The sequence below is a fragment of the Monodon monoceros genome, unplaced genomic scaffold, assembly GCF_005190385.1.
Source record: "Monodon monoceros isolate NGI ecotype Baffin Bay Population unplaced genomic scaffold, NGI_Narwhal_1 Super_Scaffold_20, whole genome shotgun sequence".
NCBI lineage: Eukaryota > Metazoa > Chordata > Mammalia > Artiodactyla > Monodontidae > Monodon > Monodon monoceros.
Genome location: NW_021703777.1, coordinates 111,266,148 through 111,277,873, shown reverse-complemented (window position 1 = coordinate 111,277,873; position 11,726 = coordinate 111,266,148). Strand labels below are relative to the sequence as shown.

The window sequence follows — 11,726 nt, the reverse complement described above, 5'->3', positions numbered from 1 at the left end:
AAAAAAAATGTCATGAAGAACCTAGGGGTAAGACAGGAATAAAGACGCAGACCTACTGGAGAACGGACTTGAGGATATGGGGAGGGGGAAGGGTGAGCTTTGACAGGGCGAGAGAGAGTCATGGACATATACACACTAACAAACGTAGTAAGGTAGATAGGTAGGGGGAAGCAGCCGCAAGGCACAGGGATATTAGCTCGGTGCTTTGTGACAGCCTGGAGGGGTGGGATAGGGAGAGTGGGAGGGAGGGAGACGCAAGAGGGAAGACATATGGGAACATATGTATATGTATAACTGATTCACTTTGTTATAAAGCAGAAACTAACACACCATTGTAAAGCAATTATACCCCAATAAAGATGTTTAAAAAAAAAAAAAAACAATTATACCAGGATATTAGCCTAAACTAGGGCTATTGAAGGTGAGGCAGAAGTGGGGTCACTGTATTTATATTTTTAAATTATCAGTTGGAATAATAGGAAGCTGAGAATCATTGCTGAAATTCTGTTTTTACTTTTATTTTCAGTGGTGTTCCTCATCTTCAATTTACAATTTCTGTTGTACGGCAAGTAGAAAGCATATTAAACACTATATTCTCCTTGGAGCCAGATGGCCTAGTTTCAAACTCTGACAAATTTCTTAATTTTTCTGTGCCTTCATTTCCCCAACTGTATGTGGGAATAATAATAATACTTACCTTATATGGTTGTTACAAGGATTAGAGAGTTGACAATCAGTAAATATGTGGTTAACATTTAAAATAGTACTGGAGCATAGTAAACCCTATTATTAATAATAAAATTATTAGTATCTATGAATGAATGATAATACATTTGAATTTTTTAAAAGTATGAGCTTTTCAGGTTTGCATTTATTTCAGGAAAGCACTTTGATAGGCAGCCTCTAAGACGGCCCCCAGTGATCCCTGCCAGCTGGTATTCACGTTGCAGTGTAATTCCCTCCCCTTGAGTGCACACTGGACCCATTTCTAATGAATAGAAAAAACAGTGAAAGTGGTGGGATGTCTCTTCTGAGATTAGGTCACAAAAAGACTGTGACTTGCATTTTGCTCTTGCTCTCTCACTGTTTCTCCTCCTCTCTTGGATCTTCTGCCCTGAGAGAGAAACAAGATGGCACATTGTGTGCAGCCATATGGAGAGGCCCACGTGGTAAGGAATTGCCTCTGGCCAAAAGTCAGTGAGGACCTGAGGCCTGACAATAGCCATTTCCAGTAGCAAAGTGTAATTTACAGATAGTAAAGAATCAAAATAAATAGTAGGAAAATGTGATTTCTTCAGTTTCCTTACCCCCCACCAAAAAACTAAATACTCCATCTTTGTCCATAAATAAATCATCAGAATTTCCAAATTAAGAATAGCTCAGGTTGTGTTTTGAAATGAGGTGATATTTAATTATAAATACAGCCTTGATAGGAATTCGAGTATGGAAATTAAACTGAATGCATTTGGAGACTAAGCATATAATCCTACAGTTTCATGTCAATTTTACCACTTGATGGAGCTATAATGCCAGATACCACTTCAAACACTGTAGTGTTTACAAGGAAGCAATCTTTTTGAGAAATATAGATAGAATGTATAATCCTAGTCATTAGTTGTAAGTGTTCATTCTAATCATTACTCTTCATCCTTGACAAGCAACTTCTGTAACGTGTCAAAGAGAAAACTTTAATCCGGGGCTGTTAGTAGCAGATAACTTGCTTATTTTTAATTTAGAAAATTTGAGGAGGGTATTCCTTGGAAAATACTTAAATATTTGTACTAGGAAAGATATAATCTAATAAAAATTTAAAGATGAACATTAGGTCTTCTAGATGTCATTGTTTGGAGATTACATGAGAAGGAAAAGTGAACCTTCTTGGAAAGCCAGGCTTATGGAAGATTCCTGAGTCAGGCAGTGGTAGAGGAAGACTGATTTTTGCAAAGAAGAAAGAAGACAAAGTGTGGAAGTGTTGGTCATAAGCAAACATAAAAGATGCACAAAAGATCCATAATCTAATCCTTATAGCCTCTTTTCCCTATTCTATTTTATTCAGTAAATGCAGGTTTGAAATCCTTTATCTGAAAACTTTGGGGCTGACAACACTTTAGAATTAAAAGCTTTTCATATTTTAAAAAAGGAATACAGTATTTATACCATATAGTACATGACATTTCCAGCCATGTCTGAGGTGTCGCTCTTAAATAAACATGCAGTCTCAGGCTAGGTTCTACAGGAATCAGACTTTGAGACAGAGGTTCAGGGAAGAACATTTATCATTCCTTGGCGTGACCCAGACCACCATCCTTGAGGTTTCTGAGCCCCAGGTCACCACGCTCTTCTCAGAAAAATATTACTAAACTTTTCCACTAACCACCAAAACTTGGGAAGGGAACACCAAGAGGTACCCCAATGATCATCTGAATATCAGATATATTGTTCCCTGCCCGCTTTCTATCACTTCTACTGGTGAAAAACGGTCAATTACTCCTACCAGTGTGCTAACTCCACTCACATTTGCAAGAGGAACATGACGTGTCTAGGAGGCAACCCTTAGCTGATAGTTCAGTAAGGGCTCTTGCTGTGTCCTAGTGGAAATGTTTCTTTTTGATGGAAGAGCGCCCAGAGTGGCAGGGATGGGAAGCAAAAATTTGCCAGGTGAGTCACTGAGAGTGATGATAAGTGGGGTTAATCCTGCTTCTGCACTTTGGTTTCTGGACTTATACATTCTACTTACTGGAGACACACCATCATATAAAGGCCTTTGAATTAAAGTAGACACTAAGTCCTGAAGGATGGAGACCTTCAGCTTAGCCTTCAGCAGGCTATTCCATTTCTGTATCTGGCCAGAAGCTTCTGTATGGCACTGTGTGTAATATGTCTGGTGAATCATGTCATGGGCCATCTACAAACCCCCTTTTCTATAGAATGGTTCCTTTGATCTGACATAATATTACATGGAGTCTTGTAGTGATGAATCATGTTTTATAGACCTTAGGACAATGGTGCTAGGGTCTGGGACAATGGTGCTAGACCCTAGGTATCATGGGTAGGAAAAACTATTCCTTAACTGTAATATGTGTCTGTTCTTATCAAAATGAATCACTATACCTTACAAGACAGAAGGAGTCCAATGTATTCAGCTGGCCTCCCGTGACCAGTTGGTGCCATGTGAACAGATCAGCAATGGTCTCTATTGCTGGCACATTGGACATTTTGTGGCTTTGGCAAGTAGGAGCCCATATGGTTGCATAGCCTCCAACTCTGTCATCATGGAAACTTCTTTTCTGTGTCCACTGTGTCAGCACCAGGGTGGCTGATGCCAGAGGCTGGCTTGTGTAAACTGGACAATTCAGTTTTATTTACCAGGATGTTTAGTTCTGCTTTCATGGTGGAGATCTCTGGTGGGCATTAACATGTGATATGAACATCTCCACAATGAGTTACCATTCTCAGATGCCCAATCCCATGTCTCTACCCAGAACTCTTTGAAACTGGTCTTTCAACACTTCTCTTTCCAGCCCCCTGATCAGCCAAGCCATTTCCCACTGTGCATTATTCCATACATATTCTAAGCTTGCGCCACGTCTCTGTCCACACAAAATGGATGAGCAGGGCACTGTCTGAACCTCTCCTCATTGAGATGACTTCATATCATCTCTGTCTTACCCTGAATGAGGCTATAGTGCTGTTGCCACCTATTTCTGTCTTGTACCCACATCCCCAGCTTACCCATTCATGAACCCAAACCCCTTCATAAGCTGTTTGTAAAGGATCTTCGTTGCAGCCATAGATGTGAGCTGAGGAAGAGGCACTGGTGCGACAGTGATAGATGACATGATGGTCATTATGATCAGTTGCACCCACCAGGCTTTTGATGGTTAAGCAACACCACTGGCCTTTATTGTTTGGGGACTTTATTCATTTCTAGTTACCAGTGAGCTTAGTCTTATAGCACGTTCTCCTGCCCCAGCCCGCAGAAAAGAGCCACCACCTGCGTTCTTAGTAATGTGGGTGCTCCTCTCACCATTGTAATCCTTATTGTATTGAAAAATCACATGACATCTGGGCTCTTTAATTTATTGGCTTTATTAATAATAATTAAAACTATACTGTCATCATGTCAGTTCAAGTAAACTTCTGCTGCCAAATGAATTTGCAAAAAAATAACGGTTGGGTGTCAGAAATCTTTGGATTTCGGATTGTGGATAAGAGATTGTCAGATGGACAGAGAAAGTAGCAGAGACTCCTCTCTATGGGATTCTTATGACAACCTTTTATAAGCAAGATGTCACAGTCCTGTACCAAGAGACAGCAATGTATCAGTGCTACTTTTTGTTCTCCACATGTGCCCATTCTCCTGTGTCCATCCACATGCCTCTACCTCAGACCTCCTTGAACCTGATCTTTTAATCTTTCTCTTTCCAGGCTCCTGATCAGCCAAGCCATTTGCCATTGCCCATGATTCCACATATGTAGTAAGCTTGGGCTTAGATATGTAGTGGGTGGTAATTCTGGAACATAGGAGAAGGGATGGAAGCAGAGTAGAGACTGGAGTCTCATGTCACAGCAGATCACACACCTGTGACTTGGGACCAATATGGGACCAATATGGGACAGGAGGAGTAACACAACCATAGCAGTAAGTTAGAGGGAAGACTGAGAAAATCCTCTGTACCTGGTGGCCACTAGCTAACAACACAAATAATGGTTATAATGAAATAAAACCAAACATGAATTTGAGTTTCATTATTTCGGAATGCTTATCAAAGATGTGGTAGAAAAAAATTCCTAACAACTCTTCAGTGTTCATATTTGTAGATTGTTGTCACCTTAAACTCAGTTTACTTAAAATCAAAGAAAACAAACTTTGAGAAAAACAATGGGGCAGCATGCTAACATTTATGTTTCTAGCACTGATATATTTTTCTTAGTCTTAAATTTTGGAATCATCTGTAACTCATATCTCTTTAGATGCTACATTGAACCAATTCCTATCATTCTTCCCTTAAAAGGCATCTGATACTTATTCATTATGTTTTGTTTCCATCTCTGGCTTCTGACTGCAGAAACTTGTCTCACTTTTTGATTATGAACTGATATCTTAACTGAGCCTTCCCTGTCTAATCAACCCTGTCTACCACTGCTAAATTAGTTTTCCTGAAAATCTATTTTCAGTACCTCATTTTTGGTCAAAAACTATTAAAAATACAAATAAAAGTTGTTTGTTAAATACCTTTAAAGAATTTTAAAAAGAAAGCCCCAAACTGAGAAAGTATTTTAGCAACACGTTTGAGGATGAGTGTTGAAACTAGGTACTATATATAAGGGATGCTTCCAACTTAGCAAAAGACAAAGTCTCCAAAGAAAAATGGGAAAACATCGTGATAATTCACAAATGAAGAAATATAAACCGACAATACACATGAAACAAATGTGCAAGTTGATAATAATAAAAATACAAATCAAAATACAACTCACCTTTCTGCACTACCCACAGAGGGGTCCATACAGCATCGTTCTGGGTTCCTATCATAAGGTAAATGGAAATTTTCACCATGTCCAGAGCCCTTGATATTCTGCTAATGAGGGAGGAGGATGTCCACAAATTCCTTGCAGCAGGAACCCACTTAGGTGGCAACAACCTTGACTTCCAAATGGAACAGTACATCTACAAAAAAAAAAAAAAAAAAAAAAAAGCAGTGGCATCTACATCATAAATATGAAGAGAAACTGGGAAAAGCTTAGAAGCCTCTGCTGGCAGCTTGTGCCATTGAAAACTCAGCTGATATCGTTATCATATCCTCCAAGATTACTGGTGATAGAGCTGTGCTGAAGTTTGCTGCTGTCACTGGAACCACTCCTGCTGCTGGCCGCTTAACTCCTGGAATATTCACCAACCAAATCCAGGCAGCCTTCTGGGGGTCATGATTTCTGGTGGTTACTGATCCGAGGGTTGACCACCAGCCTCTCACAGAGGCATCTTGTGTTAACCCGCCTACAGTCGCTCAGTATAACACAGACTGTCCTCTGCACTATGTGAAGGCTCTAGCAGGAAGGACAGAGACCATTCCCTATAACAACAAAGGGGCTCACTTAGTGAGTCTGATGTGGTAGATGCTGGCCAAGGAAGCTCTGCACATACATGGCACCTTCTCCTGACCCATGGGAGGTCACACCTAATCTCTACTCCTTCAGAGGTCTGAAATAGACTGAAAAGGAAGATCAGGCTGCTTAAAAAGCTGTAACCAAGGAGGAATTTCAGGATGAATGAACTGCTCCAGCTCCCAAATTTACTGCTACTCAATCCCAGGTCCCAGGCTGGTCTGAAGGTTGGCAGGTGCTCTCTGTGCTATCCGGCAGTTCCCTACTGAAGAATGGAGAGCTCAGTCTGCCACTGGAAGAGTGGTCTGCAGCTCCCACTGCTTGGGCCACTGACTGGATAGTGAATGGAAGCAGGTATTGCAAGAAAAGAAGTTCCCAGAGCATGATCAAGCTTCATTTTTAGCACAGGATAACCTTCCATTTCATGGCACACATATTACATTGTTAAAAAATAACAACCTGGCCTACTTGATTAAAACCATGGGAAAATGACCATGTTTATAGGGAGCAGCAACTTACCAAAAGCACCCTGGGGGCAACACACTAACCATTTTGGTGGGGGAAGGGGTACAGTTTCAAAGTCTGACCCATAAGGCATAGGGACAAGTTGTCAAATCTTTAACTTTTTGGTTGCATCTGGAATTTATACAAAACATTAAAAATGTACATTCCCCTCTCTGTGTTTAATGTACTCTAATGATGATCAATTTGGGGGAGAGGTCCTCCTTTCAAATCACAAGTAGGATCATTTCCAAATTCAAAGAAACAGCCATCCTCTTCTGTGTCTTAACTTCAGGTGACCTGCTGAACCAGGAAGTGTTTTCCTTTCCTGTCAGTGCAGCTTCTCAGTCTCCTGTTGCTTCTGCTATTCAGACCTCTTTAATGTGAATGTCAATTGTTTACTGCCAATTGTAGTGTCTGATACACTCAATGTCCCATTTTCTGATTCAAGTTTCAAACGATCTTCAAGGGTTTTATTCATCTGCTTCTGGTTGGTGGCAGTCTCTGAAGCTTCCGAGTTCTTCTCCTGCTTTGATCACATATAACTGGGGCTTGAGGACCATCTGCTGGTTCTCCTTGTGTCTCTCCTACTGCTTCCGCCTGGTGGAGAAGTCTGTGCTACTTCCTGACCTCTTCAACCCCATATTTTTTATCATCTGAACTCAAAATTTTCTGCATCACTTGGTTTTCCTTCCAGTTCTTTCTCTTCCCCTTTTTCATGAAGAATCTAAGAATCTTAGTTGCTTCTTGCTTTTTTCACTAATTTTTGAAACAGGTGAATTCAAAAGCTTAAATTCTTCACTCTCTTGGTCTCCTTGAAAGTCAGCGTTCTCAAATGTAACTTTAAAGCCATCGCTGGTAAGAAAGAATATTAGGAAGGCTCTTAACTTTCTTCTTCTATGTAGATTTTTGCTTCTCTTCCTCTTCCTCAGTTAAGTGCTAGCCCTTTGTTAACTTTTGGCAAATTCTTTAATTGGACTCTATGCACGAGTTTCTTCTATCTTCTGTTGGATCTTATATTTCCCATATGCTTCATAAGCAAATGGATTTTTCATGCATTTCATGAGTCTTATGATAGATAGATTCTTATAGCCATGAAAAATCCAGGAATATATGCCTGGAGAAAAAATGGTTCAATAATATGTGTGAGCCCTATATTTTCAGGGGCTTTCTTGGTGGCAAATTTTTAATCATCATAAACTGTTCTTTCTGTATCCTCTCCTAATTCTTCTGTCAATTTGTCTAAGAAGGAACACATAACCTGGGAACAGAACCCAAAACTAGATTACTGGTTTATTATAAAGGGATATAACTCTGGAACAGCCAGATGGAAGAGAGGCATAGGTCAAGGTAATGGGAAAGGGCATGGAGCTTTCATGCCATCTCCTAGGGCACCCCTTTCCCTGAATCTCCATGCTCACCAACCCGGAAGCTCCAAGGGTAGCATATTTTTGTGAACCAAAACATGAAAAATAGATGTCATATATAAAATTATACTTATGGGGAAGTGAAGCAGCATTTTTTTTTTTTTTTTTTTTTTTTTATGGTACGCGGGCCTCTCACTGTTGTGACCTCTACCGTTGTGGAGCACAGGCTCCGGACGCGCAGGCTCAGCGGCCATGGCTCATGGGCCCAGACGCTCCACGGCATGCAGGATCTTCCCGGACCGGGGCACGAACCCGTGTCCCCTGCATCGGCAGGCAGACTCTCAAGCAGGGAAGCCCTGAAGCAGCATATTTTAAATGGGAATTGCCTCTGATAATCTAGGACATATGACTGGCTTAGAGACATCATCAGAAAGTGGTGGGAAAATTGTTTTTCTTCTTATGTTCATTATCACTCCCAGGTTTTCAGTGACAATGAGAAAAATCAGGATAAGCTGTTCTTAAGAATTTGAGGACATCATGGCAAAAGTTAACGATAAAGTATTTCTTAAAAGTAGCAAATATATCAACATTTTCATAATGAAATCATAGGACTAAAAAAGGATGTGACTTTTAGAATGCATTCCATATGCTATGTACCTTCCTATACATTAACTTCTTGAAGCTACATATCCGTTCTGTAGGATATATATAGAAAAGAGTTTAGTCTAACTACTTTAGCAGAAATACTAAAGGAAATTAAATACCTCCTAGAAGCTCTAGGAGAGCTGGAAGAGAACCAGACTTGGATACTGCACTGACAGGGTAGAAAAACTTCCAAATAGACCTTAGACATGAAAATTATCTGAGAATTTAAAAAGCATAAAGGAAATTATTATTAATGGCATCATGAGAAACTATAAGTACATTAGAAAATACATTCAGTGTCTTCTCTCAACTTTTATACGATTTTCATGTGATTGATCTTCATCCAATTTCATGGCCATTGTAGGTACTCAAAAGCAGTGTATGTCCTTCACACTCAATTACATTAGCTTTAATTCTAATGATGCTTAAGCAAATTTTACAAATTAAAAGACACTCAGCAAAATGAGTTAGTTATCAGTTAACAAGCTAGAGTAGATTTATTATTTGCTCACAATTATTTGTCTCCTCCCCACCCATGCCATGCTTCCCCATTGGTAGGGAGTACACCCTCTTGTTCCATTGACATTGGCTTAGCCATAAGACTTGCTTTAGTCAATGGAGTGTGAGTAGGTGTGACATACACCTGTCCAAATAGAAGCTTTAAATGCTTTGCCTGGGTTGGCTCTGTCCTATCTAAGCAGTTGTCCTCTGCCATGAGAACATCATGTCTCAGATGGTGGCTCCTCCTTTAGAATGGATACAGGTATGAGAGGACTCATGCAGCTGGGATGAGCTCAGTGGAGCCCAGCAAAGAACAGGTTTCAAGTTACATCCACATCAATAAAAAATGTGTCTTGTGGAAAACAAATTTTGGGTTTGTTTCCTGCCAGTAGTAAAAGTTGATAATATACAGGTAAACATAATTTCTTAACATAGGGTCAAATTTAGACATTACTACATTTAAAGGGAAAAGCCCTAAGGTTAAGGTTGAATTAAATTGCTTCCACATATCATTGCTAATAATTTACTTCTCTCAGCAAAAAGACCTTACACAAAAGGAGAAGTATATTCCACAGGACACTCGGTCTAATACAAGAGAGTGTGTAGTGTGTGTATCACTTTTTATATAATATATGAACACCTTTAGAGAATTTCCTAAGTCGCCTGTTATAATTTTTACTAAGCATAATCAGTTTCAGATACAAATACAAAATAAAATTGAATGTAGAATTCAGAAGTAATGATAGTATGAATTTGCTTTAAAACAATGATAACACTTCTATGAACTGAACCTTATTACTATTGCTGGGCATACTCAATTATAAGCCAAAGCTTTTTCCTCCTAAAATTTTAATCCTCAGATAAGAGGATATAGTTATCTTATATCCAAGGTCTTACAAAGTCTAGTTATGGCAGACCTTCTCTCAATTTACTAAATTTTGATTTATCAAATACAGTTTGGGAAAGAAGACACAGCAGTCTGAAATCACATATGTCAATATTAGTATTAAATGATTAACTGAATAAATTGGTGAAAAGAACAAGAAGAAACTTTAATACATATTTCTTCATTACTCTCACTGGGATGACTTCACAATTTTAAGTGTTTGATTGTAAACAAGGCTTCTAAAATTTACTTAAAAAGCAAAGCAGAAAGTGTGGCTATGTTTTGGAGATCATAAATGCATGTATATAGGACAATATAAAATAATGTATTAATGTTTTCTGATTGTATACTCTCAGGGTAAATTTTCCAGTGAGAATAACATATACTGATCCAACACATGTTCTATCTCAAAAAATGTGGTCTGGCAAAATTATGTTCTCTCAACAAAGAGGATTCAACAAGCAACTCTGAGGGTGATGATACTACTTTGTAAGATACATATGAAAAGCCTGAATAAAATATTTTCAAGAAATGTGGAAAAGCATATTTTTATATAAATAAGGTAATTATATGAGTAAATTTGAATATTTTATAACTTATTTAAGAAATTAAATATTAAAAGTTAATTTATAATTATGTATTTATAATTAAATATTAACATGGTATAGTTAGTAAAAAAGCCACAAACTTCATTTTGGACCTTCTCCTTGGGAAAATGGGAGATGGCTTTATAATTTGAGTTAACTCATAGTAGGAATGCATGGTATCTAACTACTTTCTGGACCAATTCCTTTTAATATTTACTAAATAGTATTACTTAATCTCTCATCCCTTTTCCACTCAAGATCAGTTCACCCATTTAATAATCAATTAATCAGTCTAGAATGTAATTTACAAGAGGAAATGTCCATGTCTCCTAACTCCAGGATCCTAAAGGTTAGATTGAAAGGCAGAGTTCCTATTTAATCATTCTAACATGTTTGATTATTTTTCTTTTGATGAAGAAGACAGAATTCAACAGCCAAAGGGTAAGATGTCATCTCAGACTCAGATCAACCCTTTGTTAATTAAGACATTGCTGGGCCCAATTACACAAATAAAGATTCAATTACTGTCACTGGTAAAGGGAGGCAGCTTAATTGGTTTCCTTCAACTGCCACAATTTGAATTGAATTTTCATTAAAACTACAGGAGGGCAGACAGCAGAAGCAAGAAGAAGTACAATCCTGCAGCCTGTGGAATGAAAACCACATTCACAGAAAGATAGACAAAATGAAAAGCCAGAGGTCTATGTATCAGATGACAGAACAAGATAAAATGCAGAAAAACAACTAAATGAAATGGAGATAGGCAACCTTCAAGAAAAAGAATTCAGAATAATGAGAGTGAAGATGATCCAGGACCTTGGATAAAGAATGGAGGAAAAGAGTGAGAAGATGCAAGAAATATTTAACAAAGACCTACAAGAATTAAAGCACAAACATGTAGAAGAATTAAAGAACAAACAAACAGGATGAAAAATACAATACCTGAAATGAAAAATACACTAGAAGGAATCAATAGCAGAATAACTGAGGCAGAAGAACAGACAAGTGACCTGGAAGACAGAATGGTGGAATTCACTGCTGCAGAACAGAATAAGAAAAAAGAAATGAAAACAGCCTAAGAGACTTCTGGGACAACATTAAATGCACCAACATTCGCATTATAGGGGTCCCAGA

General features: G+C 38.5%; 2 pseudogenes; one reads left to right on the top strand and one right to left on the bottom strand.

The window, feature by feature from the left end:
• The first annotated feature begins 5,558 nt into the window (after positions 1-5,558).
• On the top strand, positions 5,559-6,508 carry LOC114902453 (annotated as a pseudogene).
• A 354-nt stretch (positions 6,509-6,862) lies between these two features.
• LOC114902452 lies at positions 6,863-7,864 on the bottom strand (annotated as a pseudogene).
• Positions 7,865-11,726: the final 3,862 nt, after the last annotated feature.